The 17,619-nt window shown below is 38.4% G+C and overlaps 1 long non-coding RNA gene across 1 annotated transcript; it reads left to right on the forward strand.

Annotated features, from left to right (window-relative positions):
• The first annotated feature begins 108 nt into the window (after positions 1–108).
• On the forward strand, positions 109–2,920 carry LOC128743450 (uncharacterized). Its single transcript, XR_008412300.1, has 3 exons — positions 109–321; positions 711–1,193; positions 1,257–2,920. It is a non-coding gene; the product is annotated as an uncharacterized LOC128743450 (long non-coding RNA).
• The last annotated feature ends 14,699 nt before the right edge of the window (positions 2,921–17,619 follow it).

A 17,619-nucleotide genomic window follows, 5' to 3' on the forward strand; every position in this document is an offset into this window, starting at 1 on the left:
AGCCGATAGGCAGGCAGTAACTTTCTTCATTCTCGGAACCGGCAAGTTCATTTCGAACACTACTGCGAAGCAAAATGGTTGGCTGGTTGGTTGGTTGGTTAAGTCTGTGTTCACCGTTTATGTGGCAAAATTTAAGTGAAAAATGTGAAGATTTAAATCTGTTTTTCGACTGAATTATGCGTGGAAAATGTTACCAGACCAGTGTACGACGCAGCTAGTTGCCGAAGATAGTTATTCGAGGACTAAAAACGAGGCCCAAACTCGGGTGGCTGTGAAGAAAAATGGCTGCCATGGCTGTGATGGCGAATTTTCACGTTTTGGGTAAGTTTTGAATCTTATTATTTCCAGGTGTAGATTAGTGCTTTATATGGCAGCAAAATTGATAATTGTTTTATGTTTTCATGTTACGCTTGAATTTGTTGCTGTAGAAACATTTTTTTCTTGCCCAGTGGGTACGGTTTAATTTGTAGGGAGGAAAAGTGCAATGGAAAAGTACAATTTAAAGAGATCGATTAATGTGTGGTATTAGAAAATTTTCACGATTTTTGGATTATTTTTTTTCAATCTTGTCCAACCCAAAAAAAATTGAAGCACATCATATTGCATTTTTGTTTAAGTTTACGTAGTTAGATTCTTTAAACGCCAGAAAACACCGCATAATGTTACTATTTTAAAAACGGCTCTAAAATTTACTTATGTATATTTTACAGATCATATCAGATCAGATCAGATAGTTGGCGGCAGATTTACGCTTGTTTTCTAAACCGTTTTGCGAAGGATGCGGTCAACGAAAGGAAGAGAACGCAAAGCAAGAGGAAACATCCAGAACAATCTCCGATCTGAGAGGAAAAGTATCGTACAAAATGCGTGCGCTACCTGCGGAAAGGTTGATTATTGGCGCATTTTTCGCCATTGGCATGAGTTTTCTCACTTTGAGCGCTCAACCTCGTTTCGGAGGAAAACCAAAATCTGGATAATGGAAGTAACAACACACACACACACATACACAAATAGCTGATGCAGTTGTAGATTTTTGGCGTTCACGCCACTTTTACGACATTTGCAATGGCACAACGCAAAGCTAACCGTGGTAGCTCTCAGATAACGGCTGGTTATCTGGTATTAAGATTAGAGCAACTCGTTTTGGCGTTGTCATTGTTGAGAACACCATGCAAAGATCGGTGAAATCAGATGTATGTACACTGAATATAATTTAGTTTAACATTTTAATTGAGCTTCCCGACATGTTTTTACAGAGCCACTCTACCAGTTTGTTTTCGTCATCTACCATTCACGGCATGAGATCGGATGCTGTCCGTTGCTGCTGGAATGTCACCGTAACCGAAAGTGGAGTTTCGCAACGAACAAGTAAATTTAGTTTTAAGTTAGTTCTTAAGTTCCTAGAGGACAATCGTGGTTTCGTAATATGTGTGAATAGGCAGAAGGAAGAAGAGACAGTAGAGGTTATATTAACACTTCTTTACTAGACTGAATTCTTGAAAAAGATCATAGCATCAATGTTCAAAATGAATTGATTGTCCCTGCCAAGTACAAGTCCAATTTGTTATTCTAAGTTTTGCATTAATGTTGAACATTCAGAAGGGTGGATTGTAATTACTTGTAGATGTGCCTCACATGGAGTAGCGCGTGGGTTGATTATTTGACCAAAGCAATGCTTTCTGCTTGATTTTACGTTAAAGCGGAAATGATTGTAAATTTGATTTATTGATTCAAATATGTTTCTGACAACTAAGTTAATCTTTCCATTTTAAGGTTTGATTAACTCAATCTTTTTTGTCTATTTAATCTTTATCTTACAAGCAAACCAAAGAAGTGTGAAGCCCCAATCTTATATTGACACAAAAGGCTATGTTTTTTTTTTGAAAAAAGTCTCAATGTCATAAGTTTAGAGTTGCACGAGCCTTAATTGTTTGTAAATTGTTTTACACTTCCGTTCTTAACCTTGTGTGATAGGGGGAACCGTTCGATACCGACACTGTAATTTCTATTTTTATCGTCCTATTTTGCTAAGTTGCAGCTAAGTTCTTTTGCACATTAATTTTAAAACTAAACTGGTCATCGATTCCTACTTCTCACATAATAATTTTTCAACAAACCCACTTACTTTTAATCCCAACTATTCCATTCTGATCTGCAACGCGAGATTTGATCCCGCACCATTGCCATGTGTTTTGATAGTGGTCTGTACGACAGTTATTACACTTGAAGGGAACATTATCGCTATCTGTTTGGCTATTTTGGCCGCCACACTGGTTTGTTGAGAGAGCGTGTAACGGTGAAGTCTGACGCAAGCCACAACCGTCCAACCCCGTAAAGCATGGGACATGGAAAATGGGGAAAGACGGGTGGGAAAAAAATCGTTTTGTCTATTACTTGATCTTGGGGAGGCTTGGAATAATAGTTTTACCACACCTCCCCCCTTAAAAAGAGTGTTTCTTGTTTCGTTTGATTTACCAACCATTAATTCTGTTATTCTGAAGATGTCAACTTAATTTGTCGGGTTAAACGTCTTAGCGTAAAAGGGTAACTTTAGTTATACCGGTTAAACTTAAACTCCAAAGTGGGCAAATGATGGTAAACAAAAATCAGCAAGGCGGAGAACGTCTCTCTCGTCTCGTCACTTAACTTGCGCACTCTGAGACGCCTTTATCGCCCGTGCGGTTAACTCTAGAAACAGCTGTGTCGCTTTTCTGTAAGCCACCCGGAAATGTTCATATCCAGATGGAATTAACAAAAGGGCGAATGTCGCAAATCGAAACAAAACGGGCGAGAGTTATCCTTCGCTGGACCAGCATAGGAAAATCAACCCACACTCGGTTTGTTTACGTTCGCGAAATTCGTCCTTTTATTGGCTCTATCTTCGGAGGTTTAATTTTCGTTCTCCGCCCTACCAAGGCATGCGGAAGAAATGGTTTAATTAACCTTTTGTTTAATTTCAAATTCATTGCGCGCACCCTTGGAGAAACTGGGCCGCGCATTCCGAAGATGTTCTAAATTGCCAAGTCGGTCGTTTTACTTTCTGACTAACACGGCTGGTTTTACTTTGCATTTATTTATTAACTAAATGTAAAAATGTTAGTTCTCTGTTGAGAGCCTTAATGAGAACCTCAAACCGGGTCTATAGTTTGGGGCACTGTACTTTCTATTATGTACTTGGAAATTCCTCACCATTCAGAGTGAAAAATTCTACATAAAACATCTACGAGAAATCGCATTCCAGAACAAGTGCTTAAGAACAACCAAATAACTAGCTTGCCAGACGATTAGAGTATATCAACGATTTCATTTAACGCTTAACGTTTGCGTTCGCATGTAACGCAGTAATTTACCATAGTGTGACTCAAGCATTAAATTTTAAATTTTCATATACCGCACGTTAAACCGCCAAAATAGGACTGTGAATTGTCTTCAAAATTTCTTTATGATAGGTCGTATGATCAAAACAGTTTGCTTTGATTCTCCCGTAGGGTTTACACGGAGAAAACAAAGCAAACTGTTCTATTCATACGACCTAATAATGTCTTCAGCCTGACTTGGCGTGGGAGAAAATACGTCTTGTTCTTTTTCTTTTTTATCTCAGCCGAAGGTTATCTTCGGCTGGCACGACGCAAGCTAGTAACGCTTATTCAGATGCAAGTGACATTTGTACGACTAAAAGTTTACTTAGAAGGTGGGTCACCAACAATTTATGTCTGCTTCAAGTTTCTTACAAACTTTTACTTGAAAAGAACTTTTGGGTCACATTTTCTATCTCATTCTCGAACATTCTGACGGGACCTACTGACAGTGTTGCCTGTGTTGTGCTGCGTTGTTAGCCTTTGGGAACACCCAAAGCGTACGTAACAATTTCCTACCAAGCAGGAGACATAGAAATTGCATGTCTTTGTCTTTGATATTTGCAATATCTCTTCTGCAATTTCTGTTAGAGATTAGACTCGTTTGTACCATACTACAAAGGTGATCTCTACCGGGTTTCCGACTTAGAGGTAACTCTTCAGAAAGAAACACTTTGCAAAGAGACATAACACTAATAGTCGCTACATTTGGCTCAAAGCTGCTGTAATGTGAGCTGAATTAATTTTTGCAAAATGGAGACCCGTCATTGTCCAACCTAACTGTGATCGCCGTGGGTTCTGATTTAATTGTTTTAATTGCAGAGATTTCTGTTAGAAGTAGGTGCGGGGTATTCTTTTCTTTTCGGCTAAAGCCGTTGATTGTTCTGAACACTTGGAGTTCTTCCAGAGTTTGATTCTGCACACTACGCTTGATAATTGCAAGGAATTGATGAAGGTAGGATATACTACACTCTTGTTTTGATACCATTCTGAGAACTGAGTAATCTGAAAAATTGGGGAGACGTAAGTCGCCTCCTCTGTGCTATGCTCGGTCACCTTTTGAACGACTTCGCTTATCGTAGAAAAAGTGCCTGCCTTCAGAACTAATTTGGTTATGTCGTTTTTGATGCCATTTATTAGTGCGTCTATTCTCGATTTAGTGGTCATTGTTTTTACCACATCCGATGTTACCGATTCCGAGATCTTAATGATTTTTATTAATCTTTCCCAAGAACCTCCGAATTGTGACGCCGCAGACTTCGCATCTAAAGTCTACTTCGTCTAACTTTTTACTTGCTGAGCGAAAAGTCATTTTAACCACTATTACGGGAGGATCATTCATTCGTTCTGAATGGTCCATACCGATAGTTCAGCTTTTTTTTGAACCACATTTAACAGCGCTGATTAAATCTTCATAGACTCTTTAAGAGTCTTCCGATACGCTCTGTCATTGTTCTGCAAGTTACTAAGATTTTCGAAAGTGTTAAATGCACCTTCTCTAGTTGTCTCCTGTTTAAATTCCCTAGAATATCGACCATTCATTTGCTTTCTTCTACTTCATTCAAGGGGAGGAGCGACTAACAGTGGAACAACCTACCGTAGTGTGATGGTAAGCTTTATCATGTGGACCTCCTCTGCATTGATTAGGATGAGATCTTCGTCTCATTTGATCTTGATAAGGGACGTTGATTCGTTGTTTCCCATACTTCTCGCATCTTTGCTACCTGCCCTGCAATTTCTATTTGAAATTCCTATCGTTTTTCGGATTTTCGCACGGCAAACCCGCTGGGTTACTCGTTTATAGTTGCAATTCTTGAAATATAAACGGTACAGTAGATTCACTGTGATAAATGATTGCAACCTCTTGCCCTCATAGGCCTCAATTTGGATTCTATGAGGCGAAGAACGAAAGCGGTTCCTCCTGTCTGATCTTGGCTTTCAGAGCAGTTCATCAGACGCGTTCTGCAGTAACGTTTACTTTACTTACGAAATACTTTAGTAACGTTTGTGATAGTCTATTTGACCAGTTTAGGCGGTTTTAATTATGCCCGAGCAAAACTATGACACGACGTTCCGCTTGCTTCGATGCCATTTTGACAACTGAAAAGAGAATGGTCGGAATAAAATAGAGACTGGCAGAAATTTGCCGGGAGGTTTTCGTTCGTTTACATTTGCTCTTTTATGAGCGAAAGTTTTAGTATAAAAACAAAACAATATTGTGATTCGATTGCATGCCCTATTCGAAATATTATGTTAAATTTTTTCGATTTTACCTCATCTAATTCCGCTCGTAGTTCCAACCATTGTGGGTTGGTGGGGAGCCTGCTCCTATACAGCGTTTCTAACTCGCGACACTGGTTTGTAAATTACTCTGTGCCCTGTCCTTTCAAATCAGTTCTCCGGTTTTGGTCTTAACCAGGGCTGGATTTCCACTGGTGGGACTCCGGCCAGGGATTGGAAGTACAATACCAACTGTAATTTCTATTTTGTTTTTTAAAAATTTCTCACCATTCAGAGTAAAAAAAATCAGCATAAAATACTTCAAAATGCGTTTTACGACCTGACTGTATTTGAAAACAGACTTCGATATTTTAAAAATAAAAAATAAACAGCCTGGCATTCTGAAAAAAAAAACTTAACTTTATTCACGAAATTCACAATAAGTGTAACTTTTTCCTTTTTTAGAACTAAATTTTTTTTAGAACTAAATTTCAAATTAAATTAGTTTTAGGTTATTATGTACCTCGTATTACGTCGATTTTCATGTCTTTTATCCGTAGGGAGCCTCGCTGAACTTCGCAATTCATACTGTATAACAAGTGATTAATTTATAAACCGAGCGTGTACAACGAAAACTGCGTAAACGACAAATAAAACCAAACAAAAACGCGACGGGGTACAAGTAACCAAAAACACGTCTGTACTGAACAACGACCGACGAGGTTATGAGCGCCAAGTAGTCATGAACAGAGCCAGAGTAGAAAGCCAAGTAGTACAATGAACAATAAAGGTAGCGCCTTGTTTGTTTGATAGTTATTAAAAGATCAAGGCACTGCACACCTTCCCCCTTTAGAGGAGAATGGTGTGAACACAGTAAATCAGCCGAACTGAGTGTGCCATTTTTTTCTAAAAATTTTTTTAAATGAGGCTTGTTCTGGATTTGGTCTCCCAACCCGGCCCAGTTGAAATGCTTCTGGTGTGCTTATTGGTGGTCTCTTTCTCAGAAGCGGATTATTTATTTTACAAATTTTACACAGATACGGACTTATACATAGCTCTGTAATTAGCGACGTTAATCGGCTCATATTTTCGTCTGACTGATCTTGCTGTTAAATTCCGTTTCTTGCGTCCATGATTGCGTCGATGCATCAGTTTTTGCAGCATCGGTAGTATTGGTTATTTCGGCCTGGTGCTGAGCACGTAAATGACGCTTTCATACCGCGAACTCAGTGTGGATAGTGAAAGAATTTGCAAAAGTGTACTGCGCTAGTGGAAAACATATGTGTTGCATCTCGCGCTGTACTGGGCTTAATTTATTCACGATTTTGCTCTCGGTAACGGTGTGTGTCTCAAACAAGTGAGTACACTACACCATCCCCCTTAGGAGAGAATAACGAAATTGAAAATGAAATTATTCGAAAAGTTAAATGTCTGTCTGTAATCGTTTGATTGTTTCTAAAATAGGTATTTGTGATTGTTTACAATTTAGCGGTTCCGGGTGGAAACGATGGTACCTCCACGTTGTGGTTTTTATTAGCACTAGTATTTAAAGCCCCCGTTTTATTAGCACAATTACTAGCACTATTTAAGTTAAGCACGCGTTTAAATTGAGTGTCAAACTTGTCAGTTATATATATAAATTATGCCGTGATTATTTCGCGGAAGATAAAAAAAAAACTTTTATTCATTAGTTTAAACTTACAACTCTTCACTTCTTAACACTAACGATCGAACTGCGTTTTATTTCTAAATTTGCCAGAAGGCGGTTTGTTATTGTCAAAGTCTCTGGAAGGCCCAGGTTTATTGTACGCTGTTTGTGGTTTCACGTATGGTGTCGAGTTTGTGTTATTTGATATTTTTCTGTCCATTTTATGCCGGTACGCGGCGTTCGAGTACTGTACGGTGACTTCCAATGCATGTTCTAGAGACTCCGGTCTGCAGCTCCTCACGTGCATTGACATGTCTTCGTTCAACCCGTCTACGAATCGAGTTAAGGTAAGCAAATTAACGAACGAGTTGATGATCCGTGTATGTTGTTTATATTCATCCCTATTGGCAGCAGCTGATTTGATCGCTGTGTCAATTATTTTGATTTTATTGTAATATTCCGACAAAGTTTTCTTTCCCTGTCGAACATAAAATAATGATTGAATATGGCTAGGCAGGTCACGCCGATCGCCGAATGCGTTTAAAATAACTTCTTTAATTTCGGCCCAAGTATTGGGGTTTCCAGAGGCGATGAGTATTTCCCTCGCTTCTCCTGTAATTTTATTCTTGACAGCTCTAATGATCTGTCCGTAGATTGCTTGGTTTCGGTAGCTGTCGTACAGATTAATGGTTTGTTCTGCATCTTCCACCCAAGCATTCACTTCTTTTTTATTCCCGTTAAACGTAGGAATATTCCTGATTGGATCAGGAATCGAAAAATTGAGGAAACCATTATCCAGCGCAGGCATTCGTTTATGTATCGCGGTCATGTTCTAAAACTATTGCACCGGTCTTACGTTCCAGATTCTGCATAGCACTCGATTTGAATTACCGTTAATACCAATATAATGTTTAGCTTGGTATTATTATCCTCAAGTATTGATGTATGAACGGTTTGGGTTTGTACTAGCGTTACGTCGTTATTTCCATTAATTCGCGCACTGCGTTCTACGTTCCCATAGTTGTTCTTCGTTTTTGACTTCAGTCCATAACTTTGGTTTACTTTGGTTTAACAACCAATCTTTTTCGGGTCCACACTTTGGGGTTACTTCATTTGGTTTAAGAGTCAATCTTTTTTCGGGTCCGCACAAGACACACTTTTTACACTTCCGACAGCTACTCACATTTTTAGTCACTTCACTTGTACTTTTACTATTTTTATTCGTATCCGAGCATTGCGTGCTCGAAGTCTACGGTCGCCATTTCCTAGGTTTGATTCTCGGGATTTCTTTTCCTTTGAATAAAACTAGTTGGTAACGTTTTGATCGTTTTCCGTCTACGAACTGCATATATTTTTGCTTCAACTGGTTAGTTTTATTCTGTGCTTGGATTATTGGCCATTTTGTAACTATTTTTAAATGTTTATAAAACGTCTATAAGTTTATAAACTGTCCACGGGTCGTCGCGTCGGCTAACCGTAATTTACTTCTTTCGGTGTAGGCCACACGGAATGCAACATCTGTAAGCACTTTTCGTGTTATGCTTTGCCAGCTATGGCTAGTGCGGAAGGCACTTGCGTTTACAATTGCATTCTGTGTCAGCTCGGTTGGTCTGACCCAGAATAGGTTTCAAGTGTTTTCACGTTCACGTGTGGTCTTAATTTATGACCTACAAGAACATGTTAGGAAAATGCTAGAAAATGTTAAATTGCCTGAATGTATGAGAATATCATATTACATAGTGAATGTCGTAACGATTTAACGTTCTTCGCCATTCTTTCCCAAGCATCTCCGAAATGGGGAGAGAATGGAGAAATAAAATGCCTAAATGTCTATTTCTCTATAGACACGGTATTTAAGGTGGCCACGTTTTGTGTTCATTTGTGTGAATTCTAAGAGTTTACAAGAAAAATATATTTGTACAATTTATGCATTTGAAAATTGTGTGCAGCCATTAGCTACGAACTGTGCCAGTGGAAAATATAATCTTTAGATTCGTACGAGTGACTTAAACTAAACAACTAAAGAATTAATTCTACGTTTGTGGTTGTTCTTGGGCATAGTCAAAGCTTTGTGGTTTCAATAGAAAGCAACCAAGGATAGTTGAAACGTTTAAGTTGAAAACACTAGACTTCCTTTAGTAACTGGCTGACTAGCTCTTCTGAACCGGCCACTGTAATTTTTACCATTATCCAGCGCAGGCATTCGTTTATGTATCGCGGTCATGTTCTAAAACTATTGCACCGGTCTTACGTTCCAGATTCTGCATAGCAGTCGATTTGAATTACCGTTAATACCAATATGATGTTTAGCTTGGTATTATTATCCTCAAGTATTGATGTATGAACGGTTTGGGTTTGTACTACCGTTACGTCGTTATTTCCATTAATTCGCGCGTTGCGGTTTCCCATAGTTGTTTTTCGTTTTTGACTTCAGTCCATAACTTTGGTTTACTTTGGTTTAACAACCAATCTTTTTCGGGTCCACACTTTGGGGTTACTTCATTTGGTTTAAGAGTCAATCTTTTTTCGGGTCCGCACAAGACACACTTTTTACAGTTCCGACAGCTACTCACATTTTTAGTCACTTCACTGTACTTTTACTATTTTTATCCGTATCCGAGCATTGCGCGCTCGAAGTCTACGGTCACCATTTCCTAGGTTGTTCCTATATTTGTACAATTTATGCATTTGAAAATTGTGTGTAGCCATTAGCTATGAACTGTGCCAGTGGAAAATATAATCTTTAGATTCGTACGAGTGAGTTAAACTAAACAACTAAAGAATTAATTCTACGTTTGTGGTTGTTCTTAGACAAAGCCAAAGCTTTGTGGTTTCAATAGAAAGCAACCAAGGATAGTTGAAACGTTTAAGTTGAAAACACTAGAATTTCTTTAGTAACTGGCTGAATAGCTCTTCTAAACCGGTCACTGTAATTTTTACTATTAACCAGCGCAGGCGTTCGTTTATGTATCGCGGTCATGTTCTAAAACTATTGCACCGGTCTTACGTTTCAGATTCTGCGTAGCAGTCGAGTTAGACGCAATATCTATCGTGACAAGGGAAAGTCGCATGATTTCTTCATTGAGCTCTGACATTTCTGACAACATCTTTTGCATCGATGATGCTGCATCTTTATTCGACGTCTGCATTGCTAAATCAACTAACGACGTTAGGTGGTTTTTTCTTTTCATTCACAGGGCCAGTAGTACCAGCATTCCTGTACGCTGTCAGCTCTTTTTTACGTCGCCGAGGAGCGTTTCAACGCGATCCATCGCTTCGTGGGCTATGAGCACATTGGTTTACCGATTCGTGCGGTGGATGACGTCTGTGTTTTTGTTTATGTCATCACGCAGTTGGGTCTGTTGACTCCACAAAGTTTTAATATCGAAATTTAAGGTTATCAACGCTTGGCATGAGTTGCCGATCGAACGATCGATTGCGCATGAAGAAAAAGCTAGCGGTGGCGGTTCTACTGTAGTGTCGCGAAATATCTACGTTGTGAACGTGGGTCTGTTTTACTAGATCAGCGATCACACCGTTATCTTATTTATTTAATTAAACCGGACTGATTGCCTGAAGTGATTGACTGACCATCCTATTACTACAATATCCTCTAAGCTAACTCTGGAGTTAGACCTATTGGGGTTGGACCAATAGTCAATCCGAACGGCAATCTAGTGGATTGGTAATGACTGTTTTTGGTAGAAAATGCTGTAAATTTTCCAGATTCCAGAAGAGGAATTTGATGAAATCCAGTCATCAAATCTAGTGTTGAAAAATATTTCGCTCAGCCTAGTAGGTCTAAAATGTCGTCAATTCTTGGTAGCGGGAATTTATCTGCAAGAATCTTTTTGTTTAGCTGTCTAAAGTCTACAACTAAACGCCATCTTTTTTGTGTTTTTCATAGATTTCTTAGGTACGAGTAATTAATTTACTTATACTTTGCAGGCAACATATAGGTGCACGGTCACCTGAGACTTCTATCCTAGGTACAAACTGCTGTCCTCCAACCTCAAAGGATCCTATCTGTTACGTTTGATTTCAACGCCTTACTAAGCATTTTGCTAGTATTGTTTACAATTACAAGGTCGATAACTGAGGGAAAGGGTGAAAGGGCCCTCACGCGCCTTTGCGACTTTGATCTGTACCTGCAGAAGCAACACTTGACGCATCATCTTCTTCTAGCGTTATCTTGTTGTAGTTCAGAAAGTTGACGGTCGTATCAAAAATCGCCTGAACAGCAGACTCGACCTTTATTTCTACTTCAACGGCTGGTCTTCCTACTGGTTCGGACAGTTTTAATGAAGCTAAGAACTCATCTAGGTCATCGAAGCGACAGTAACTGTCGTGCAACTGCTGATTTCGGGCTTTCATCTGATCGTAATGTTTTTGGTTCTTTTTGCTTCGATACTTTTCAGCTTGTCTCCGGCTCCGTTGCGTCCAGGCTTTCGGTTCGTACTCTTGCATTGGAGTCGCAGGTTTCTTCTTAGTGGCAGCAACTTTTGCTGTTGGATTGGATGGCATCTTTCACGTCTGTGTGTGCTAGTATTGAATAACACGAATTCGATGTTCCTATTTACCGAGTATGCTAGTCCTAGTAATACGAATAGTGGTCCTACGTAGGCAAGGATCGTAGTTGCACTGGCTGTTTTCTCGAGGAGTAAAGTTTGTTCGACGTTTGCGTTTATAATTCGCATCACATCGTCGGGTATCGATTGTTTTTCGGTAGCTTGATTACTGCAACTTGTCTTGCTATACCAAAAATTGTAATATCTATAGCAAAATCAACATTACTCTCATGTCCTGTCACGGTCGCCATTTGGTGTTTTATTTTTAAACTAGAGGACCCGGCAAACTTCGTACTGCCACAAATTGGACTGAATGTTTCAGTCTTTCAGATTGTAAATCTTAGATGAAAAGAGAGCTGCTGATTTTCAGAAAAAAGAGTTTGCTAAAGATGTAAGAGAAGTTTTGTATAGACCAAACCTCGTGTTTTTAGTCTTGACCTTGAAATGCGGTCAGGCATATATAAATATTTTTTTGAAACGGTGGTTCTACAATTGATGAAAAAAAAATAAAAATAAAAAATTCCAAAAAATACAGAGTTTTGTAGTTTTTTAAAGAGTACAACGTTTGATGTAGTCGATTAAACACCGGATTTTCAGAGAGCGTATATATCTAAAAATCGTTTCTGACAATCTGGTAATTTGACAAAATTTCAAAATTTATTAGGGGAACTGTGGGTAAAATGAACACCCTTAGCTATTTCGCCATTTGCTGCCCCTGGAACCAACCAAATGCTGAGCGCAGTACATGAATTGAAAGTTGGATTCATATTCCACGTAGCAATATATAAAGATGTTTTAAAAAGGGCGATTTGTCATGAAAAATTCCTTATTTTCGAAAGCGTCACATTCGAGCCTGATTTTTTTCGTGTGGGTAAAATGAACATGCAGTGATGGCAAAATGAACATGTCATATGTCGAATTTGTTTATTCAATCCGGATTGGAACTGGATGAACTTTTTGTGTTCATTTGCTCCTATCTGACAGATAAAATTAATCCAGTTTCAACCCGGATTGAATAAACAAATTCGACAATAGAAAACTAAAGTTAACGTGGAGTTTGGATAAATTAAACATTTTTTAGATTTACATATCATTATCATAAATATTCAACAGGGCTGTAGGAATTAAAATGGGACTCCACAAAGTTAACATCAGTTCAACTCGCTTCATCGGTCATTTTCCGTCATTTTTCGAGAGACTCGATCATTTTTATTGCTTAAATTGTAATTAGGTCGTGGCTGCTGATAAATGGAAAATAAAACATCATTATACACACTGTTCATTTTGCCTCTTTAGTGAAGTGTGCATTTTACCCCCAAAACACGAATTGTTTTCAAGTGTTTATTATAAACAAACAGTTGATAAAAATATTTGGAATTTTCGACAGATTCGCAGGATAGTGATAAGCAAGCAACACTAAATAATACCAGTAGTCGAAATTTAATTTGTTTCGCCAAAATAGTTTATTTACTAATAGTGGAAATTACCATCGGCGTCAGATTTCAGCAGATATTTTTTACTTTTTCAATTTTTTTCACATTGGAAAGCTGGTGATCACCACAGATTGTCTCAAACAGCTTGAAATACTTCTAGGAGAAGATACCTAATGATCTGGAAAGGATTTTGATCGCTTTACTGGGAATTTGACTACCTGTTAATTTTACCCACAGTTCCCCTATTCGCTATACGTTGGAAATATGTCGGTGTAAAAGTTTGTTTGTGAATTTCCAATAGCCAACGGTTCTGTTGGCAGAATTAGAATTTAGGGTTATGGCTAATTATAACCATCCTGAGAACGGAACACTACCAACTATATTTTAATTGATGCTGAAATATATTATTGTACTACTTAATGCTCTCCAACACTTTTTATTTGCTTTAGTATATTCGTCCCATTATTATCTGCTCTGTATGCTGGTACTTGAGTTAGCCAACAGTTTTTGGACACTCGAGCATATTGCCTTCATCACAATCAAAGGTTCGTTTAAAATTCAATTCAGTATTATGATACGTATCAACCAACAGTCATGCAATTTTTATTTGCTTCCTAAATTGATTGATAAGAATTAGCCGAAATAGTTGCATTGCCCAATCTCGATAACAGTAATTTGCAAACCGCGTTAGTATTCATTACTGATCCAGATTCCATTATTCCTTAAAATTGAATTGTTAATTTTCGTTCTCTTTATTCCTTTGATAATTCATGGACTAAAATAATTTAACACAGAAGCGTCATTTTGTGAGCTTTTTTACATTTTTAAGAGATGCAATACGAATTGAAATCGACAATAAGTTAACTTTTGTAAAGTAAGTAAGTACTTTTAGAATTGATTTGTTAATGAATTGCTGAAAACAGCAAATGCAAAATATATTCTTCATTTGGCAATTGTGAGGTGCCAATTTAATCAATTTAGTGCTTAAACCATTTGTACGAATTTCATTTCTGATGCTTTAGGCTTGAGTTTGGGTTTATCAAAAATTATACCTACAACATATTACATCATGTTCATTATTCTCGGATCTTGCTAAACCACAAAAATGATTGACAGCAAGAATATCCCTCATTGTTACATGTGGTGATTTCAATGAAGCTAACACATGTTCGTTTTTGGCGACAACGGTGCTGTTAATCGAACGTGGAATCGGTTGATGATCGTAGTCACCACTGATATGGCGCATACAATGCGTTGCGGGTTTTATATGGAAAATTTATTTTTCGAGTTTTCCAATCTTTCCAGTAAATTTTCCGATTTTTCTCGCCGTAAAAACATTGTGGTGGTGGAAACGAACACAATAAAGAAAAGACGGCTCAAATCGGATGCTCCGTTCTCAAGTGATGCGCGGTCGAACTTTTTCACTTCCATTTTTATATATAAGATGTATTTTTAAAAAAATTATAAATTTCATTTAAACCAAACACTTAATGTCTACTGAGGAGCTGGATTGGAACTGATTGGGGGTTGTGACTATTGTTGATGGTGCTCCTCAGTGGGAGAATAAAACCGGTGTTAATAACAAACATCTTCCCCCTTTAAAAGAATGATGTAATGAAGTTCCTGAACTGGCTGAAGTTTACTGGCTGGTACTGTGGAACAAGACAACCACTCAATTGTTTGTTGCATCGGTACCTACTAGAATCTCTTTCCCGGCCAATCTATGTCGAAAACTTACATCTTAAGATGTTGACTCTCTCTAGTGTCAATAGCCCCAAAAGTGATTGTGATCTCTGACACTCTTTACTTTCTGTTACGGTGAGTGGCAGCCATTCCATCAATAGCTGGAAGCATTCAACATCGAAATGGGTCTTGTCTTGCAATACCAAAAATTGTAATATCTATAGCAAAATCAATATCACTCTCATGTCCTGTCACGGTCGCCATTTGGTGTTTTACTTGTTCCTCAATTGGGACTGCAGGTTCGTGTGATACGGGTTTTAGTATGAAACACTGTTATGCCTTTGATGTTCAGAACGGAACTGTTTTATTCATTTATTTCTTGCTACCTCGAAATTTACGATTTTGTCTTAAGCTATTGGAGGTGGTTAGTTTCCAAACCTCGTCGACCAATCACGCAACTACCATACGTGTGTTGGTGACTCAAAAATTATAACAACCGTAACGTTGTCTGCTCCATGACCTGAGAGCGTCACGAGTATGCGTTTGGTCGTGCGATACCCAACACTGCAATATCTATCGCGCATTCTATTGTACTTTGTATAAGTGTTGGTTCATATACTCAACTCAGCTGCAAAAGTCTGTAAAAGACTTTCGCAGGACTCGTGCAACCCTAATGTTACCACAAACAAAGCGGAACTGCCAGAAGGTGTCAAGGATAAAAAAAATTTGAAAGGACTACTTTCTAGGAAAACTCATTCTTGAAACTTTGTTTCCCATGAGTCGGATGCAGTTCCTTGTAATCCTTACAAAGAACGTATAGAACGATTGTTTAGCGACCACTCCTGAGATTATAGTTTACTATTTGTCATATTTTATTATTTGATGTGACTTAAGTTGCCTTACCGGTCGTCACTGTAGAGAAGATTCGCGAGTATCTCCCGAAGATTTTCAACAGGAGGTCAGGTGTAGAGCTGGCCGCACTCCACAACCTGAATGATTCTTTTCTGGAAACCCATGACGCAGTCTTCTAGCTTTTTTTAGCTTTTCTAGGTTCTTTTAATACCTTCGGAAGATAATTTTTAACGATTCTAATCATTCTGTCCCATGCACCACCAAAATGTGATGCCGCCAGCTATGATCGTTGCCGATTGGTCGTTTTAGTAGCCAATAGAGCGAACTATTCCTACCTGGACCCCAATCTTGTGCTAGAAGCCACTCTAATTCCTGTTGAGCATGCATTGTGCAAGCCTAACTGCACAGGTAGAGCAGTGAATTTTGGTCACTTGAAGAGGTATCTTCAAGAGTCGATTTTGGCTCGTTCGTATGGATATTGAACAATGTGGATTACAACCACCGATGCGATAGTTAGTACTTGAGTTAAGATTTTACGGTTGTTTTAAAATAAAAGTGAACCGCTCATTCGAGCACTCAAACTTACAATAAAGTTATTTCTGTCTTTAAATTAGCTTTTTTATCAAAAGGTAAAGTTTTTTGGTTTGTTTTTCAACCTCTTTATCCATATTTGTGCGGATGGAAATGGTGTCATAAAAGAAATTTGTCTGGTGGTTAGATTTCTGAATTTTGGAAAATAGCCTTAACCTCTTCTAAAGTTAAACCGTCATTGTTATCTGATTCGCAGGTGTTTCTTCTCTTACTTTTACAGTTATTATTCTCTCTCTTTTTTGAATTGTTATGAATTATAGAATATGTTAGGTTTCAAATTCAAGACGCACTCGATACAGTAGATAACGAACTTCCAAACTCCAAAACATAACAACAAGAATCCGAACCAACTTCCCCTTTCTTTTGCACTTGAAGTCAGATTTGTATACCTCCTATTGACTTTTTGACCTATCCTATTATAATACAATTCTGAGAAACCGTTGGAGAAGTGAACTCCAACGGAAAGTTCACTTCCACTCGCTATTGCTTTGGTTATTCCTGCACCAACAATCTTTTCTACAAGAGGTGATATTGAAACATTTTGATATTTCTTCATGGTTTCAGATGTATACAATCCTTGATTTGCAATATTTTTGAGTTCAGTGACGATTGCCCTTAATAAACTGTCTAATAAAGAATTAATATAGGGAGCTACATATGGTGACAGCGGTGGGATTTTAATAGGCCTGTCGCTCGAGCTTGATGTGAGCTTGGCCCTTGACCCGGCCTTGTATCTAAAGGGGCCCATGGGATATCAAGTCCAAGACAAATTTCCCTTTGAGTTGCGTCGTGCTGAGTCCTTGATTTAGCATATCAAGAGATGCCAATCCAGGTGTGTTTTGCAATATGTGGTCTACAACAGATCTCCGTCCAATAGTGTTTATGGCACTCTTGTATCGATTCTTAAACCAAGCTTCGTAACTGGACGTGTTTGCACATTGTCTGTAGTGCTACAGATGTTAAAGCATATACTTGAGAGAGAGAGAGAGAGAGTAAATGCGCCCAGGCCAGAAAGTAGTTCAGCCTGGGTTAAAGTCGCCGGGAAATGGATTTTGGCTTGCTCAATAAGTTCACCCTCGTCATGTACTATGATTTCTTTAGGACGAAGATCTGGATTCCACGCAGCTGCTGATAGAATAGAATTGGCTGGTGATATTCAATCTAAATCCCCAGATTTGAGCGAACAATTGGGGAGCGGGTATACTGTCTTCTTCTGTCTTGGATCATAATCAATCCCGTAGTTGATAAGGGTTAATAATTTGCCTCTG

This window comes from Sabethes cyaneus, chromosome 3 (assembly GCF_943734655.1).
Source record: "Sabethes cyaneus chromosome 3, idSabCyanKW18_F2, whole genome shotgun sequence".
NCBI lineage: Eukaryota > Metazoa > Arthropoda > Insecta > Diptera > Culicidae > Sabethes > Sabethes cyaneus.